Source organism: Mustela nigripes, chromosome 6 (genome assembly GCF_022355385.1).
Source record: "Mustela nigripes isolate SB6536 chromosome 6, MUSNIG.SB6536, whole genome shotgun sequence".
Taxonomy (NCBI): domain Eukaryota; kingdom Metazoa; phylum Chordata; class Mammalia; order Carnivora; family Mustelidae; genus Mustela; species Mustela nigripes.
In genome coordinates, this window is record NC_081562.1 from 78,556,972 (window position 1) to 78,572,837 (window position 15,866).

Genomic DNA, 15,866 nt, shown 5'->3' on the forward strand with positions numbered 1-15,866 from the left:
CACTTAGGCCTTTATTTCCTTGCTGATCTTTTGCTTGGATGATCTGTCCATTTCAGTGAGGGGGGTGTTAAAGTCCCCTACTATTATTGTATTATTGTTGATGTATGTCTTTGATTTTGTTATTAGTTGGTTTATATAATTGGCTGCTCCCATGTTAGGGACATAGATATTTAAAATTGTTAGATCTTCTTGTTGGACAGACCCTTTGAGTATGATATAGTGTCCTTTCTCATCTCTCTCTCTCTCTTTTTTTTAAAGATTTATTTATTTATTTGACAGACAGAAATCACAAGGAAGCAGAGAGGCAGGCAGAGAGAGAGGAGGAAGCAGGCTCCCTGCTGAGCAGAGAGCCCGATGCGGGGCTCGATCCCAGGACCCTGGGATCATGACCTGAGCCGAAGCCAGAGGCTTTAACCCACTGAGCCACCCAGGCATCCCTCTCGTCTCTTATTATAGTCTTTGGCTTAAAATCTAATAGATCTGATATAAGGATTGCCACCCCAGCTTTCTTCTGATGTCCATTAGCATCGTAAATTGTTTTCCACCCCCTCACTTTAAATCTGGAGGTGTCTTTGAGTCTAAAATGAGTTTCATGTAGGCAGCATATTGATGGGTTTTGTTTTTTTATCCATTATGATACCCTTTGCCTTTCGATTGGGGCATTTAGCCCATTTACATTCAGGGTAATTATTGAGAGATATGAATTTATTGCCATTGTATTGCCTGTAAGGTGACTATTACTGTATATTGTCTCCGTTCCTTTCTGGTCTATTATTTTTAGGCTCTCTCCTTGCTTAGAGGACCCCTTTCAATATCCTATAGAGCTGGTTTGGTGTTTACAAACTCTTTTAGTTTTTGTTTGTTCTGGAAGCTTTTTATCTCTCCTTCTATTTTCAATGATAGCCTAGCTGGATATAGTATTCTTGGCTGCATGTTTTTCTCATTTAGTGCTCTGAATATATCATGCCAGTTCTTTCTGGCCTGCCAGGTCTCTGTGGATAAGTCTGCTGTCAATCTAATATTTTACCATTGTATATTACAGTCTTCTTTTCCCAGGCTGCTTTCAGGATTTTCTCTTTGTCACTAAGACTTGTAAATTTTACTATTAGATGATGGGGTGTGGACCTATTCTTATTGATTTTGGGGGGGCGGTTTCTGCACCTTCTGGATTTTGTTGCTTGTTTCCTTTGCCATATTAGGGAAATTCTCTATAATAATTCTCTCCAATATACCTTCTGCTCCCCTCTCTCTTTCTTCTTCTTCTGGAATCCCAATTATTCTAATGTTGTTTCATCTTACGGTGTCACTTATCTCTCGAATTCTCCCCTTGTGGTCCAATATTTGTTTGTCTCTCTTTTGCTCAGCTTCTTTATTCTCTGTCATTTGGTCTTCTATATCACTAATTCTTTCTTCTGCCTCATTTATCTAGCAGTAAGAGCCTCCATTTTTTATTGTACCCCTTTAATAGCTTTTTTGATTCAAACTTGGTTAAATTTTAGTTCTTTTATTTCTCCAGAAAGGGCTTTTATCTCTCCAGAGAGGGTTTCTTTAATATCTTCCATGCCTTTTTTGAGCCTGGCTAGAACCTTGAGAATCATCATTTTGAACTCTAGATCTGACATATTACCAATGTCCTTATTGATTACGTCCCTAGCCTTTGGTACTGCCTCTTATTCTTTCTTTTGTGTTGAGTTTTTCCACATTGTCATTTTGTCTGATAAGAATATATGAAGGAACAAATAAAATACCAAAAGGGTGGCAAAGACCCCAGAAAATGTGCTTTAACCAAATCAGAAGAGAACCCAAATTGTGGGAGGGAGAATGGGGATGAAAAGAAGTTCAGAAAAAAAAATTAAAAGAGGAAAACAAATAAAGACAAAATACAAATATATATACATATGTATGTATATATATTAGACTGGTGACTAGAACAGGGTCACACACTTAATTTTGGGAGTAGTTTGGTCTCTTAGAAGAAACTTCCTCTCCAAATTTTAAAGAATGGAAACCATATATAAGGGTAAACACTATGAAGGGATGGAATATGCCTATAAAGATGAAAAAAATTTTTTTTTAATTTCTAAAAAAGGAGTTGGTAAAGTATGTTGGTTGAGAGAATAAAGAAAAAGGAAGTGGAGAGAATTTGCTCAGTCTGGAGACTAGAACAAGCCCGGAGCTAGATTTAGGGTATATTTTGATCTATTAGAAGAAGTTGTACCCCAAATTTTTTAGAAGAAAAAATCCTATGTGTATACAAAAAATAAAGTTAGATACAATGAAGGATAAAATACGACTATAATAATGAAGGTCAAAAAAGATTATTATTATTATTTTTTTAATGAAAGGGATTGTTAAGATAAACTAGTTAAAAACCATTAAAAGAGGAAAGGGTGAAAGTTAAACAAAAATTTAGCAGAAGAAAAAAAATACAAAAAATTAATTAACTTCAAGACTAAAGAGTCATGGGGAGAAAGCCATGAATTCCATGCTTTGCTTTCTCCTCTTCTGGAATTCTGCTGTTCTTTTTGGTAAGTGAACTTGGTCTTGGCTGGATTTCTTGTTGATCTTCTGGGGGAGGGGCCTGTTGTAGTGATTCTCAAATGTCTTTGCCTCAGGCAGAATTGCACTGCCCTTACCAAGGGCCAGGCTAAGTAATCTGCTCTGGTTCGCTTTCAGGAGCTTTTGTTCCCTGAATGCTTTCTGTAGAGTTCCAGAGGACGGGAATGAAAACGGCAGCCTCCCAATCTCCGGCCTGGAGGAGCCGAGAGCTCGGGGCCCCTCTCCTCAGTGCGCCCTCAGAGAATAGCGCCCATTCACTCCCATCTCTCTGGCCTCTGGCTGTGCTCTGAGCTCACCCAGCCTGCAACCTGTTCAAGGTAACCCTGAGCTGGGAGCTCACTCCTCGGCTCTGTCTCTGTAACTGGCTTCCCTGCTCTAATACCTGCGAACTCTGTGATACTCAGACACCCTCAATCCTTCTGTGATCCCGCGGGACCTGGGGCCATGCTGACCCCACGTGGGCTTCACCCCGGTTTAGTCTCTAGAGCGATGTTCCTCAGTGGACCCGACTTTTAAAAGTCCCAATTTTGTGCTCCATTACTCCGCCGCTTGCCGGGAGCCGGCCCCTCCCCCCGCGGTCTATCTTCCTGTCGCTTTGGATTCATTTCTTCACCGGTCCTACCTTTCAGAAAGTGGTTGATTTTCTGTTCTAGAATTGTTGCTCATCTTCTCTTCGATCTCCTGTTGGATTTGTAGGTGTTCGCAATGGTTTGATAACTATCTAGCTGATCTCCTGCTACCTAATGTTGTCTCAACCTGCTACTTCTCTGCCATCTTGACTCCTTTCCCCCAGAAGCCCTTTTTAAAGCTTCTGTGTGAAGCTTTTTAAAGCTTCACATGACATGGCCAAAGTAAGCCACATGACCAAGTCTAGATTCATACTTCTCCAAAGTATGGAGAAATAAACTTCACCTTGATGTGAGGAGCTACAAAGTCACATTGTAAAGGTGGGTGAATATGGGAATAAGAATTTTGCCATTTTTTTCCTGACCTACTACAATGCTTATTCTCTCTTTACCTTCTCCTCACACTTGGTTTTGCCTTGTCTGTAAGTTTTTTAAGTTCTTGACTGTAGTCTCTTTAGCTCTTATTTCAAAAATGGGTTTGAGAAAGAGAGTATGAAAGAGCAAGACACAGAGAGAGAGAGCGAGAGAGAGCGAGTGCACATAGATAGGACTGAATCCCATTTTGTCATAAACTCTAGTATTCTGCTATGTACTCTTATGTAATTGTTAATATAATGTGAACAGGCCTTAGCATAGAACTTTGCACATATTAGGAATTAAATAACCCCCAACTAGATTATCTATCTCCTCCTGTGGTTAGGAATTATGTTTTACTTTTCCTTTATGTATGTCGAGATACAGAGTAGATGCTCCACAAATTTTTGCTGAATGCAATTGAATGGAGGGGGTAAGGAGAAATCATAAAACAAGTATAAATGAAGCTTAGTAAATTCTAACATACCAATTGTGTTTCTTTGTTTGAGAAGGACAAATTCAATGTAATTAAAAAAAATATTTATCCAGGTGTGTCTGGGTGCCTTAGTTGGTTAAGCATCTGCCTTGGGCTCAGGTCATGATCCCAGGGTCCTGGGATAGAACCCTGGGTCAGGCTCCCTGCTCAGTGGGGACCCTGATTCTCCCTCCATTACCCTTCCCCAGCTTGTGCTCTCTCTCTCTTGCTATCTCTCTCAAATAAATAAATAAAATCTTAAAAACATAAAAATAAAAATAAAAACCTATTTATCCAGAGGATATCTTGTATTTAATTGCAATTCAGAATATTTGGAATTAGGTAAATAAAAAGAGCTAGAAGAGATAAAGCAGGACAATCCAGGATATTATATAAGGACCACACAAGGCTTAGGAAGTAGAACAGAGTAGGAGAATTAAAATTCAACTGGACTTAATTGTCAAATTAGGAAGTTTTCATTTGTCTTAGGTTGAAGTTCTGTTCTTGATTTGGCATCAGAAAAAGTTGCTCTTACTATTAAAATTAGACATGAATGGGACCTTAAGTAAACGTCCCTGCATCCTTAAGTGGCACACAGTTTGATACAGAAGTCAGACATAAGGAAAACTGTCTTTCTTGACTGAGTTTTGGATAAAAAATGATAATATTCTAGAGTGAGCAAATAATGCCTTCACTACATTTTCCCTCCGTGGCATAATATGGCTCCTTAGTACAACTCTTCTTTTCTTTTCCAAATTTGATAACACTGAATTTGCATATTTCATTCCTCAATTGCCCATGGCAATGGGAGAAGGAGAATAAGTGGGGAGAAGAGCATGAAAGAAAGTAGATAATTGGTAGCAACAGATACTTTCCAAGCCTCATTACTTCATCTCCATTCATTTGAATCTCCACCCACATCCCATCTGATCTTTTACCAGAATTGCAACAAACAGCTCATGAACACTGTTTTGATTTTTAGTTCTTTTTTTTTCCCACAGAAGTGATGTGGTTTTTAGAAGGTACAAAGAGACCCAAAAGCAGCTTGCCAGAAAGAGGGACCAATAGAAACATGAAAGTTTTACATTGAGAGTTGCCACTGGTAGGTGTGAACCAGCTTGCTGGGACAAGGTCAGTCATGGTAACTGTATTATCACTATCTTGGTCTTGGACAACAAATAGGATGGACACCGCGTCACCTGGACAGGGATTTATAGGGGGTGGAGAATGGCAATGGCAAGACAAGTTCTTGACTAAAAAATGAGAACCAACAGAACAAATTGGATTTCAAAGACATCATGCTGAAGTTGGAGAGGACAATTAAATCAAGAATTTAAGAAGAACAACAACAACAATGTGCTCCCCATTTATTGAGCGCCTACCTGATGGTATCAGGAGTCCAACAAGGGGCCCATCCCCTGCCATGAGCATGGATAAGTCAGCCCGCTGGGATAAGCATTATTACTCACATTGTCATGAAATCCAAGTCCTCCTCAGGACTGAAGAGATAAACTTTAGCCCTAATATCTGGATTCCATGAGCCCTAAGGCAAGTCTTGTTTACATCCATCAATAACAGCAGGGAACATTCGACCTTTCACAAGGGAAGCCATCAGCAGGCCATGGGTCCCAGTGACATCAGTGGTAGCTGGAGAAAGAGGAAGAGCCTTTGATATCATTTGGAAAATCTGGGTCTAACTTAAAAGTGAGATTACTTTGCTTTATCATTACCTTGCCAAATCAACCTCTTTGAGAAGAAAGACCACGTTTTTCTTTTTATTGCTTCCCGGTTATAGGTTGCTCTGTGGATGACTGTATGAAAAAAAAATGATCTTGATAATTCTGAGAGCAGCTTGCCAACAGCTTGGCACTCATGACCTTTCTTTTAATACAAGACTAAGCATTTACAAAGCATATATTGTGTGAGTAACAGGGTATTAGACCCTGTGATGTATAATGAAAGAAATATAAGCCCTTGTGGTTTTACTGAAGTTAGGCTTTTTTTAGAAAACAAAATGCTAACTTATGTCACACATACTGTATATGTAATAAAGGTTCTGAGAAGAGAATAATGTGTGGGGGCTGGGATTGTGAGGGAGTGTGCTTGAGAGGAAGATGGGGTCTGGTTTGGGTTTTAACAGGTAAATAAGGAATCTTTAGGAAAGGGAAGGGAAAGCCAAGATATGAGACTGTAGGGCCTAGATTCTGCCCAGTGGAGCCAAGGTGCCACCTTGAATTCTGGATTCAAGGATTGTGTGGGTTGAGGAGAGACCTATGTCCAGTTCTGCAGTGGCAAAAAATGCCATATGTGTTTCTCAGTGCACTGTTTCAACTAGCCACGGCTGATGTCTTTGCAACAGAGTGGACATCTTTAGACCTAGTTGACATTCTAATTGCTGACTTTCTAGGACATGTTACCCAAGATCACTGCTGTGGAGACTTATGGGTGGACAACAAGAAGTAAAAGAAGAAAATTCTTTTCTACTTGAAAAAGATCCATCCTTAGTTTCTTTTATCTCTCTACTCCCTTTAAGGAAAAGTAATGAGAAATATACCTAAGCTTTAAGCCAATACCTATGTTGTGCTAAGGAACTCACACCCCTCCACCTCAATTCTTTAAAGAATCCTAGAATTAAAATCTGTGTTGTTGGTGGGTCAATGGTGGTGAGTGGTGGATCAGTAGTGGGTGTCACTATTCTCTCTCTTTTCCATAAGCAGAACTATGTGTTCAGTACAAACTGGCTGGCCAAATCCATGGACCCAAAACCCAGTTGATGTGTAGGACAAATCATTCCTGACACAACATTCAAAGCTTATACAGGATACCCCCACCATAAAGACCAAGTAATGGAGTTTTCCTTATTGTGGTTTCCTTGACCTAACTCTAAAAAAAATTCTCTTTACACAGTATGCCCAGATTGTAACAAAACTTAAAAGATTGTTTACAAATGCTTTTAGTTATTAATAGTTGCTGAGCTACAGGAGGAATTCGATGTGACACAAACTTTTCAACTACAATCTATTCGTATCTGGTTACCAGAGGTAACTTGAATCATTAGACTCATCAAACTAAGATTTGGGCCAAATCTTATTGAACAAATTGATTTTACTTGGGTATATTTATGTTATTATCTCTGTTGGAGAATACAGGGTGGAAAACTGACATTAGAACCTTTTATAAATGGTGCAGAGCAATTTTCAGAGGCAGCCAGTTCTATACCCAAGCTGAATATTATTCCCTGAAGTTCTTTGAAAGAAAATATAAAAAGACAAGATAATTTTAGTCGTTAAATTATGGGTGTCAAGCTACACTTAACCTTTGGCTGTAACAAGTTTCTGTCATCAGATACATAGCTTTTAAATCAGATTGTTGGTGTTTTTAGTCAATTGGATAGCCTTAATGAAACACTTTGTTCAATGATGTCTCTTATGTCTCAAACCAGTGTTTCTGAGAGCTGTGTGTTGAGAGCAGGTGTTCTACTTTACTCTCCCTTGAATCCCCTGCAGCACCTGGCACAGTGCCTGGCACCGTGAAATATTCATGAAATTAAATGACTTTTAAATAATGTTTCCTGCCACAATGTCTCCTTTACATTTAATCACATGTCACAAAATTTGGTAGAATATAATGGAATATAGTGGAATAGTAGATTAAATTTAAGTAGTTCATAGTAATATAGGGAATCTAGGCAGCTGAGAATATTGGTTTCAGGTAACAATTGAGACTCAAATGTTAAAGTACACACATATAGACTAGAAAAATTTAATTACATCCTCTTATTGCAAATATGTCAATCATCATTAAGCCAAATCAGTATAATATATATGATGGAGGGTATAGGACATGCGTGGATTTATTGATATTGATTAAGGTCTAGATTCAATTTCTTGATTAGACTTTTGCCATAAAATAATTACATATATATATATAATAATGGCATATAATAATATATAGTACATATTATAATATATTAGATATAATTATTATAATAACATACTATATATTATATTTTATACCATTTATTTATATTTACATTATTTATTTATGTTATTTAAAATTTATATTATTAAATTTTCCAGAGCTAATATAAATATGTGACCATTAAGGAAACATAAATGATCGGTGGTTTAGACTGATAGTTTGCTTAAATCAAGACCTATTAATTTGCAAATGACTAAAAATTATAAGAGAAAGTCCATAAAATTAGAAAGCTGATATTGCCATCATGTGATGTGAAATACTTAGTATTCCTACTATCTTCCTCTTCTGTGTGAAAATTAATTCTTAGTCATTAACGCAACAAAAATTTATTGAGCACCTACTATGCACCTGGAGTTGTTTTGACTCTTGGGATGAAATGGTGGAAATGTCTGATTCTTAATCAGCTTTATTTTGGAAGGAGAGAAATAGACTATTAAAAAAAGGTAAATAACAGATAATTGCAGATGATGAATTGAAAATAATAAAACAGGCTAATGTGGTAGAGTGAACTTGTACATAGGGGGCTCCTATAGTTGGTATGGTTAGGGTAGATCTTTTCTCAGAGGAGCTAACATTTGAGATGAATTATTATTGCCAGGAATCATAGTAAATATTCCAGGAAGGATATTCTGGATAGACAGCAGTGAGTAGAAAGATACAGGAATGAAGTACTTTCAATGAATACAAGGAATGAAAAGAAGGTTAGTATGGCTGGAGTGTAGTTAGTTGGGGGAATGGGGTAGGGAAATTGGGAATTATAGGATGTAAGTATGACAGACTAATCTCAGTGGGGAATTACTAAATGGATATAAAAAGATTGCAGGTGGTATTAAGTATTCATTTAAAATGTATGGTTGTTGGGGCGCATGGGTGGCTCAGCAAGTTAGAGCCTCTGCCTTCAGCTCAGGTCATGATCCCAGGGTCCTGGGATTGAGCCCTGCATTGAGCTCTCTGCTCAGCGGGAAGCCTGCTTCCTCCTCTCTCTCTGCCTGCTTGTGATCTCTGTCTGTCAAATAAATAAATAAAATCTTAAAAAAAAATGGTTGTGACTTTCTTCACTAAAGAGTTCTTGTTGTAGATGTGGAACAGATACTTGATTTTACCTAACTGTGCTTTCTACAAAGGTATGAGGATAAAAATGAGGGGCAAGGTAGCTAAAAGTTTGTCGTGTGATGATTGTATCAATGAATCATGGAAACTGAGATGGGTTATGAGGACTGGTGTTTTGAGGACTGGTGTCTTTACCCCATTGGTGAGGGAGGGATTTCTGCCTTAGTGTTATGAGGATTGCTGAACACATCACCTATATCACTGGACCGATGAGATTTATGGTGGTTTATTAGTCACATACACTTACAGCCAAGACAGAGAGGAGGATGCTGGATGCTAGGCAGGACCACACAGGGGTTGCCCTTGGAAACAGAGTGAACAACCAGTGGATGTTGGAAGCAGGTTCTATAGTAGAAACAAGAGGATTAGTTGCTCCCCTGCTTCCTGCTGGAGGGTGTGATTAGCCTGTTTTAATCATTTTCCAGGCTTGCAGGGAACTAAAAGTACTACTCAGGGATAAGCAGGAGCTATATCTGATTCCCATGATCAGGAGTGTTGCTTGGCTAAGAAACCTTCTCTGCGGCAGTAGAGTGGGGAGGGGTTCTTTTGGCCAAGCTATCTGAGGCCTTTCTTACTGTCCCCAGATGTCAAAGTGACATAAAATATTGAACCACAGTTGTAGGTCTTATATCACAGCTGGGAAGATAGGAGAGGTGCTACACAGTAACAAAGTAATAATAATGGATTGGAGATTTCCATATTTGAAAAATTCCTAGAATAAGGATAATAGCACAAGTGAGGTGGGAGGTGAGGATATGGTTATCAGAGTGGAATGATTGTTTGAGATAATTGTTTGAGATAAAATGAAGAGCATGATCTTGGACATGGGTAGCTGAAGTGGAATTGGGTGGCAATAGATGATAATGGGTCTTGATGGAGGACTGGAGATGTGAAATTTTGGTGGTGACAGAGTTGGAAGGCATGATGGGGTTAGTTCTCAAATGATGTAGATGTAGGTAACCAATCAGGTTACTGTCCTAAGTATTCACCGAGAAGATGTGAAGCCACTGGGTGGTTCTTCTAGGGGAGAAATGATCTCAAGGGAGCACAAGGGACTGTGATATCTTCTGTGGAGGCCAGGCAGAGGGATGGTCTCACTAGCAGCGCTGCAAATCCCAGATCACTTCTGCTGAGCTCCAGGCTTGGCACAGCTCCTGCTATTAGATAGAGGATGCTCAATGAATGGAAGGTACACAATGACTTGAACTGAATGTGTTAATTAAATAGGAAACTTCACCTGGTGATATCTGGAGCCTCATCTTTATCCTAGGGGCTTCTGGATTAGTTAAAGAACAGATTATTTCCTTTCAGCTCTTGTCACATTATGGGATTCTCTTGGATACCAGGCTCAAGTTAATTCAAGTACTTAACATATATTTAATTCATGTCTATTAGAGGTCAGACATGAGGATGTAATGGAGAATAAGGTGGAGATTCCTCTGCCCATCTCCTACTCTTGGGGACATTTTTGTGTCCTATATATTTGGAATGTTTGGAAAAATATATTTGGAAATGGGTAATTAAGATACAGCATGGTAAGTGCTACAATAGGACAAGTACAAATCTCAGGAGGGACATTTAACCTAGAATTTGGGAAAGGGAAGTCTCCTTGGAAGGTACAGTACCTAAGCTGGAATCTGAAAGATGCACAGAGTTTGACTGCAGGGTTAGGATCAGGGAGTAAGGTGTAGGCAAGTGTGATCCACGGGAAGGAAAAGGAATCTATCTCAGTCCTCTTGTGTGCTTTCTTCGCCTCTCATCCTTAAAATGTTTTAATCCTTGACTTTATCTAATCAAACCTATGCATTATCTTCATTTACATGATGATTTTACAGTTTTATTCCACATATTCCCTGTGTATTCCTAACCTCTTGGCGGTCTGGCCCATCTAGTTCTTCAGAGAAATGTGGAACTGGGTGCTTACTAAATCAGGAGGCCAATAACTTCCTGTTCCCGTTGAAACTAGAATACGCACCCAACCAACAACAGCACGAATACGACATAGGAATTCCTTTCCCATAAAATGTGGAGGTTTGGGACGTCTGGGTGGCTCAGTTGGTTAAGCAACTGCCTTCGGCTCAGGTCATGATCCTGGAGTCCCTGGATCGAGTCCCACATCGGGCTCCCTGCTCCGTGGGGAGTCTGGTTCTCCCTCTGACCCCTCCCCTCTCATTCTCTCTCTCTCTCTCTTTCAAATATATAAATAAAAATCTTTAAGGAGAAAAAAACCACAGAAAATGTGAATGTTTAAGAAAGGAAACCGACTCATGTGGACCAATTCACAAGTAAATGCTCTACCTTAGAGTTCGTGTCAACTACAATTCCTTGTATTTGTAATAAATGAAGACAAATGCAGGCTCTCAAAAATTCCCAATTTCCACACAACGTGACAACAGCTAGCAAGAAAAAGAGGACTTAATCACACAAGCTTGGAAACAGATCCTTCCCCAGTTTTCCTAGTCCAGGGTCTGGTTGAGGACATAGCCAGCTGATACTTTGATTTCAACCTTGTGAAATCTTGAGTGGAGGGTCCAGCCAAAATGTGCGGGACCCCTGAACCACGGAAACAGTGAGATGATAAATTTGTGTCGTGTTAAGCCCCTGAATTTGTGGTGATCTGTTATGCAACAATAGAACACAAATACCAAATGCTAATTACACTTTTCCCTAGGGCTGTTTTGAGGTACACATAGATAATCCCTGTGAGATATTTAGGATAACATCTGGCACACAGTAAAGTTAAGTATTAGTATTTAACAGTATTAGTTTGATTTTAGGCAAGTGATTGAATCCAGCGAGACTGGGTCTCTCTCATCCCTGATTTGAGAACATGAAACTAGAGTTAAATTTTTATAGTCTCTGAAATTTGATTCAAGATGTCTAGGGATTTGTAAAAAGCCAAACCACTGCTCAGATCTAGTGTGAAGGAATCATATGATGCTTCAGAAACAGAAACTTCTAATATCAGCATTGCTGGTTTCATGGTCCCTATGATATGCCTTTTACCTTACAACAGCAAGGACTTTGATCATGAAGATGTCCTTTGCAGGTAATTTTATTTTATTTTATTTATTTATTTTTGGGATTGTTTATGGAGAGAACAGAAGTTAGAATACCTCATGTCCTTGGGATACTGTGCTGTAAGCATTTAATAGTGGTGCGTCATTTTTTTTTTTTTTTCTTTTCAGAAAATAGGGCCAGTTTTAAAAGGTGAATTCAAAAGACAGTTTCATTAGCCAACCAGTGCTGAGCAAAGAACATCCCAACTAAAGCAAAAAAGGTTACGGGATGTTTTAAAACTCTCTGAAAACACCAATTTACTAAAATAAGCCACCTGGTCCTGTGCTGAAAGGAGGAGGCACAATCTCAACCGTGCAAGCAAAAGTCAGACAGTGTATCAACTAGCTGCTAATCTAGCTTTACTAGGGCCTATACCTTCAAAATTAAGTCTTCAGAAAGTGCTCAGACTGGATCTCATTAGCCATTCTCCTGTGTTAGAACGAGACGTTAGAAATCAGTCAAGTCTCATAACTGTTTAAAAGGAGGGCTCCTGGATTTCACAGGATTTGTTAACAATGTGCAAAGATGGGCTATAAAGCCTAATAAAGCCTAATGTGTTTGGCCACGTTAGTAGGACATCCCCGCCACAATGAAACATTTTTTTGCCATATGCTCGTTTCCGAGCCCACATGCAGCATGCATAAGGAAGCAGTGATAAATATACCTTCCAGCAACCTGTAGTGGAAAATTCTGCTCCTTTTATGTCGGCAGCCTGGCAGAAATGGCTTTCCTAATTCCTTTGGTGGAGACTTTATGTAAGCTTTGATAACTGGAGAAAGAATCTAGGAAAAGAAGGCTTATTAAGGACATAGAGATGCTTTTTTTTTTCTTTAAATGGGCACACACATTCCAAATTCGAGAGGACCACCAGCAGTCACCCCCTCCCTCTTTTCCTGTTGTTAAATGAACTTTACTTAGGGTTTTGGGCATGTATCTGCAGTCATATTTATCTCTGTCAAGGTTATAGCCTGTTAGGTACTTATCTGTGCCTTTCTGGGGCATTCCATTGGCTGCTAAAGCCCAAGAGAGAACTGGTACAAGTGTTACTGGATGGACAGAGATCCTTCACATGTGGAGCTGGGCCCTGGAGTACGGCCTGCCATATTTATTGGTCTAGCACTTGCACTACCCCCCTCCCCTCCCAAATCAGCTCCTCTACAGCAGCTCTGATTCCTTCTTCTTCCCCCCTCCCTCCCTCTTCTTCCTCCCCCTTCCCCCCTTCCCTCCTGTAGAGAAGGGATGCAGGGCAGGCCAGAACAACATTACAGGGGGCATCCGGTAGCACTGTCCTGGGGCTGCCCATGCCAACTTCAGAAAAACCTGAGATCAGAAGCATTTGAGACTGCAGCCATTCTGATTTCTGATGCTAGACAGGCTTATTTACTGCCTTTTTTGGCTGCTGTACACTGCTTGAAGTCTCTTTCTTAAGTCAGTAGGTGAAAGGTGGTAATTTTCTTCCAACTCTACTTGTACTCAACAGGCTCACTCTTCACTTCGCACCTGGCACCCTGTATTTAACCTTTTGTTGCTCATAACATAAGACTGTGAAATCTGCATATGGAGACCACCCTGGGTTCTGAAATTAAGTGGTCTTTCTGGTTGGTGGTCTTCAGTTTAACAATGCTTCCTAGAGTTTATGCTTCTAACACGTGTAGAATGACTCTTCAGGGCTTCATAACCTATAATTATGCTGACGTCAATGTAGATGGCCCTGAACATCCTCCAAATTATCCCCCAAACTTGCTGGGTGATCCTGGATGAAGTGGGAGCCTCTCAACTGACCCCAGGAAACCTGCAGCAAGACTGGCCGTAGCCTCTCCCTCAACCATAAACCATTAAGTAGGGTCATTGCTGAGCATCACTTCAGCTTGTGGGAACAGTTGTAAACCTATTTCAGTTTGCAGGGATCTGAGAACCCAGCAGGGAAGCTTGAAACTTCATGGGGGATGGTTTTAAGACAAGATTTGCTTACAGAGATAGGTGTATATGAAGCGGGAGCTGGCCAGGCAATATATTTTGTTTAACATTTTATTAATAATTTTGTTTAACATTTTATTTAAAAAAATAATTAAAAAAATTTTTTTTTATTGCCTAATGCACTGGGTAAAGGGCCTGCATTCATATTAGGCAGGCAGTCTCTTAAGGCAAGTTCAAAACACATTACTCTGATGGGAAATAAATGATATGCTCAGAGCCCTTAGCTATTCTGAAAGGTGGCCTTTGGACATAGGTGGTCTTTAGCAGTTTTTATTGTATACATGGAAAGCATGTATTTGATTAGTTCTGCTTCATTTGTATGGGTATGCTGTGTTTATCTACAAACTTCTAATGGACAGTATCAGAATTAGCTTGCTTTTTTATAGGCTGAGCTTAACTGTCTTTCATTATGGCTATTTAATATGTGTTTTTAACAAGAAAATGTGCTGATTATGTTAAGATTGTGGGTGGTGTTGGAGGAAGGGGTTTACTGGTTAGATGCCTAGTTTAGGAAAGTCAAATTACCTAGCTAGAGCATGGGGTGGGAACTCAGATGGTCTATCCAGAGGGTTAGGGACCATCATGTATTAGAAATCAGGTACAGGATCCAAAATAGAGGTAGATGGAAAAAAGGTAAGTCAAGGTTCCATTGATCAGAGTATCATAGTGTGAACCAAATACTGAAGCAGTCTGGCTTAACCAGGGTCAGGCTCAGGGTCTAGTCCCATGGTATAAGGTAATGCTGGCCTTCAAGTAACCCTACATAAGGGGTTACATCAGGCAGGGAGGACTATGGGAGTGGAGGTATGTTCTTAGAATGTTTGTGCCCCATTTTCCATTCTGTTTCACCTGCACTTAAGCAAGACCACCTTACTCTCTAATTTCAAGAGTAAACTTAGCTACGCATCTTCTTTAAATATTAACATGGAAGAAACTTTGGTGTTAGCAGGGGCTGACTGACAGACTGTGGCTTGACATTGTAATTATGAGTGATTGTGGCTGATATTTGATGATCACAGTTACCTTATACTCAGAATGGCCAAACCTAAACCCACTGTTATTTTACTCCAAAGCTAGTAGATGAATTCACCATTTTAGGAAACAGAACCACTATCCTCCCAGGAATTTGGGACCAGGGGTCATTTATGACCCCTGCCTTTCCTTACCCTTTATTCCTTTAGCCAATCAAGCACTAAAGTTGATTGCTCCTATCTTCTAATCTAGTTCCCATTCTGAAGCTACTACCCTGGTTTGCCTCTTGTTACCTCCAACCTGGATTGTCCCAGTATTGTCTTATGGCCTCCCTGCCTCTAGGTTGGATCCCTTACTTTTGGAGAACATCCTGCTTACCTAGGAAGATTTATACATCTTTCTTTGCTTACCTCAAAGGTCACCTTCTTAGTGAAGCTGGAAATTGAATCCTGAAACATTTTCTCACCTTCCTCATTCATCAACTGGAAGAACAAAGTATTCTATTCTTCATATTTCACTGCACCAGCTTCTGTCAAGGCAGTTATATAACTTTATTTCTTCTATTTGTGTATTTCACTCTATCCTTTTACTGAGACTATACATTTCCAAAGGGTAGGGATTGTATCTTGCTTATTCCTCTTGCACAGTGCCTGGCACCGAGTAGTGATCACACATATTTGCTGGGGGTGGGAGGGGGGAGACTAGATTGGCAGCATATCTAGTCTTCTCAGGTATAAAAGTGATGCACTGAC